At 40.7% G+C, this 4,923-nt stretch overlaps 1 pseudogene; it reads right to left on the bottom strand.

Moving 5' to 3' along the window:
* Positions 1–1,465: 1,465 nt before the first annotated feature.
* On the bottom strand, positions 1,466–2,461 carry LOC109561190 (olfactory receptor 7E24-like; annotated as a pseudogene).
* Between the last annotated feature and the right edge of the window lie 2,462 nt (positions 2,462–4,923).

Genomic DNA, 4,923 nt, shown 5'->3' with positions numbered 1-4,923 from the left:
TATAATGGCCGTATCAATTAATATTCCCACCAACAGTGCAAGAGCGTTCCTTTTCCTCCACACCCTCTCCAGAATTTATTGTTTGTAGAAACAATAAATTATGATGGCCATTCTGATTGGTATGAGGTGATATCTCATTGTGGTTGTAATTTGGATTTCTCTAATGAGCAATGTTGAACATCTTTTCATGTATTTGTTAGCCATCTGTATGTCTTCTTTGGAGAAATGTCTGTTTAGGTCTTTTTCCCACTTTTTGATTGGGTTGTTTGTTTTCCTTGTATTGAGTTATATGAGCTGCTTGTATATTTTGGAAATTAATCCTTTGTCAGTTGTTGTATTTGCTATTATTTTCTTACCCTCTTAGACATCTGAAGTGTCCAATTCAGGAACATTTGTAGCTCAGTGGTAAAGAATCTGCTTGTAAGACAGGAGATGCAGGAGAAATGGGTTTGATCCCTGGATCAGGAACATCCCCTGAAGGAGGAAAAGGCAACCCACTCCCATAATCTTGTCCAGGAAATCCCAGGGAGAGAAGTGCCAGGTGGACTACAGTCCATGGGGTTGCAAAGAGTCAGACATGACTGAACAACTGAGCATGCACGCACACACCACTATCCATCTCCAGAACTTTTTATCTTCCCCAAGTGAAACTCTATTTCTGCTAAACTAATTCCCCATTCTTCTTTCCAAAGCCTCTGGTAACTATCATCCTACCCACTGTCTCTATGACTTTGATTACTTTAGGTGTCAAATCATTCAATTTTTGTCTCTTTGTATCTTGCTATTTAATATGATTGGGAAGAAGTTAGATGGAATGGGAAGGAGAATTATCAGCAAGACTGGGAACTGACTTTGCTTTGGTAGGTACCCTCTCATCTACTCCTTGGTAAGCATACACCCCACTTTTCCCAGGAAAAACCCAGTTGATAAGTGTTTATTCAAACTTAGTATTCATAGTGTCCTATTTCAGTTTCAAAATACTCCAGTTTAGAAATCAAATATCCACTCTATTTACTCAAAAATCACTAAGGAGCAAAAATATACTAGGTGTCTTGGTCATTAAGGTAGGGTTTAGATCCACCTAACACATAGGGAATAATCATAGGAAAGTTATAGAAACAATGCAAAACAAGAAAAAGAGAGAGCTGTATTTATTTTGTGATGATAGAAACAAGATTGCTTGTGACCAAGAGTCTTGAGTAATACATAAGGAAAGAGAGACGGCTATACTGATGTTATATGCAAAGTCCCATAAGGGTTATAATTCACATGGGGCATCCAGCTAATCTCCCAATTCCATTAGAGCTATGCTACAAAGAGGAAAAATTGTGTAAACATAAAGTAGAGAGCCAGATAGGTACATTTTCAGTAAGTGACTTCAGATTCAGAATCACTTATTGCAATCACTTATTGTTTGATTTTGTTGTATTTTGTACTCCCATGAACCGAAAAACAGGGGTTGGGATTAGGCTATTCTGCTGATAATCCTCCAGGGGGCACTCTTGATGTCCTTGTTCCTTAGACTGTAGGTGAAAGTGTTCAGCATAGGGGTGACCACAGTGTACATCACTGAGGCCACTGCATTCTTCCTGGGAGATTGTGAGATGGCTGAGCTGAGTTACACCCCAAGGCCTGTTCCATAAAACAAACAAACAACTGACAGGTGAGAACCACAGGTAGATAAGACTTTGTACAGAGGAGACTCTCAGAATGGAGGAAACAATTTGAGAATAAGAGTAAAGGATTCCTGAAAGTGGAATCCCACCGACAATGGTACTGTTGAAATAAATTAATATGATATTGATGGAGTTTTCAGAACAGGCAAGATTGAGGAGTTTAGAAGGGTCACCGAAGAAATGAGGCATTTCCACTTCTGCACAGAGGTAAGCTGTGACATCATCAAGTAGTGAAGCTGGGAGTTCAAAAGTCTGATGGAAAATGACACCAGGACCAAGAAGCCACAGAGGCGGGGATTCATGATGAACAGGTAGTATAGGGGGTGACAGATGGCCACCAACTGGTCATAGGCCATCACTGTCAGGAGGAGACTCTCCAAACATGCAAAAAGAGAAAAGACGGTCACCCCCGCTAGGCAGCCTGCATAGGTGATGGATTTTCTGTGTGTGTGGAGGTTCACTAGCATCTTGGGGACAGTGGTGGTGTTGAAACTGATGTCAGCCAAGGACAGGTTGGAGAGGAAGAAGTAAATGGGTGTGTGGAGGTGGGGGTCAAAGGTGACAGCCAGAATGATGAGTAGCTTCCCAAGCACAGTGACCAAGTACATGGATAGGAAGAGCCCAAAGAGAAGGGGCTTCAGGTCTGGATAACCTGAGAGGCCCAGGAGGAGGAATTCTGAGACACCTGTTAGATTCTGTGGTTCCATGTAGAGGGGACACCTTTGAAAAATAAGAGAGTGTTGAATAAACAGAACAATTGAAGGGGCATACAGATAAGTGTCCATACTTTGGATTTAATAATTCACAAATATTAAAAAAAATTTTATTATGATACAGTTCTGAAAATTCTTGCAATCCTCTGTATATTACACTAGTGAGAATTTCCAAAAGATATATGCATTCAACAGTATTGCTTCCATTTAAAAAATTGAAACATTAAATTTTTCTATAACTATCTCTACAAATTATGCTAATGGAAAAATCAGGCAAAATCAACCACATGGTCTGATTTTCAAGGTATAAAACTAGAAAGATCCTTGAAGGCTGACTAGGAATAGTCTTTTTATGATAGAGTCACATGAAATTTAGCACCTTATATAGGGAATGATAGGAGAAGGCAATGGCACCCCATTCCAGTACTGTTGCCTGGAGAATCCCATGGACGGAGAAGCCTGGTAGGCTGCGTCCATGGGGTCACACAGAGTAGGACACGACTGAAGTGACTTAGCAGCAGCAGCATAGGGAATGATGGGGCTTCCTTGGTGGCTCAGGTGGTAAAGAATCTGCCTGCCAATGCAGGAGATGCAGGAGACTGGGATTTGATTACTGGGTCAGGAAGATCCTCTGGAGGAGGAAATGTCAACCCACTCTAGTATTCTTGCCTGAAAAATTCCATGGACAGAGGAGCCTTGTGGGCTATGGTCCATGGGGTCGTTAAGAGTCCGACAGGACTGAGCAACTGAGCACAAGGAATGATATTATAACTATTATCACTCAGATTTACAAAATGGGCTGGAAAATTCATTACTATCCATAGACAAGCCCATCATCCATAATATTCATACAGTAAAGATCCCTTGCAAGCATTTTGGTCCATTCTGCCTATTTACCTATAAACTCACCACATCTCAAAAGAAGGAATTCATGGTTTTACTTCTATTTGATCATCTGGGACTAACATAGGTTTTAAAAGGAAATAATCTGGTGAGACAGAGCCTTGGGGTGGGAATTAGGAGGCCTTTGTCTGAGTTCCACATGTTTCACCCACTTAATGTGCAGTGTGTGTAAATCTCCCCACTTCTCTGCACTTGTATCCCTCACACTGAACCAGGGCCAATAACACCCATTTGTAGGATGTGTGTGGTGTGGAGGGAGGGGAAATTTCCTCTTCTACCCCTCTAGAGTTCTTGTGGCTGGAATAATAACAAAATTGATGCGAGACAACAGGAGAAAAAGAAACAAATTTGAATTCTTACACACGGAGGTCTTATTAAAATAAGACCTAAGAAGTGGCCAAAGCAGGCAGCTATTATCTCTTTTAGGCAAAGAAACAGTAAGTTAATGAGGAATTGACAGGAGAAAGACATGTAGGCTTTTGGTATTTCATGAATGAAGAATATAAACAGATCTAGGCTTGGGGTGGTAAATAAAAGGAAAAATAAGATTTGTTTACATTGGCTTCCCAAAGAGTCGGACATGACTGAGTGACTGAACTGAACTGAACTGAACTCAGATGACCATTGTATCTACTACTGTGAGCAGGAATCCCTCAGAAGAAATGGAGTGGCGATCATGGTCAACAAAAGAGTCCAAAATGCAGTACTTGGATGCAATCTCAAAAACAACAGAATGATCTCTGTTCGTTTCCAAGGCAAACCATTCAATATCACACTAATCCAAGTCTATGCCCCAACCAGTAACGCTGAAGAAGCTGAAGTTGAACGGTTCTATGAAGACCTACAAGACCTTTTAGAACTAACACCCAAAAAAGATGTCCTTTTCATTATAGGGGACTGGAATGCAGAAGTAGGAAGTCAAGAAACACCTGGAGTAACAGGCAAATTTGGCCTTGGAATACAGAATGAAGCAGGGGAAAGACTAATAGAGTTTTGCCAAGAAAATGCACTGGTCATAACAAACACCCTCTTCCAACAACACAAGAGAAGACTCTATACATGGACATCACCAGATGGTCAACACCGAAATCAGATTGATTATATTCTTTGCAGCCAAAGATGCAGAAGCTCTATACAGTCAGCAAAAACAAGACCGGGAGCTGACTGTGGCTCAGACCATGAACTCCTTATTGCCAAATTCAGACTTAAATTGAAGAAAGTAGGGAAAACCACTAGACCATTCAGGTATGACCTAAATTAAACCCCTTATGATTATACAGTGGAAGTGAGAAATAGATTTAAGGGACTACATCTGATAGATAGAGTGCCTGATGAACTATGGAATGAGGTTCGTGACATTGTACAGGAGACAGGGATCAAGACCATCCCCATGGAAAAGAAATGCAAAAAAGCACAATGGCTATCTGGGGAGGCCTTACAAATAGCTGTGAAAAGAAGAGAAGCAAAAAGCAAAGGAGAAAAGGAAAGCTATAAACATCTGAATGCAGAGTTCCAAAGAATAACAAGAAGAGATAAGAAAGCCTTCCTCAGCGATCAGTGCAAAGAAATAGAGGAAAACAGCAGAATGGGAAAGACTAGAGATCTCTTCAAGAAAATTAGAGATACCAAAG

The sequence above is a fragment of the Bos indicus genome, chromosome 7, assembly GCF_029378745.1.
Source record: "Bos indicus isolate NIAB-ARS_2022 breed Sahiwal x Tharparkar chromosome 7, NIAB-ARS_B.indTharparkar_mat_pri_1.0, whole genome shotgun sequence".
NCBI lineage: Eukaryota > Metazoa > Chordata > Mammalia > Artiodactyla > Bovidae > Bos > Bos indicus.
Note: the sequence above shows the minus strand (reverse complement) of the source record. Positions and strands in the feature narration are given on the sequence as shown.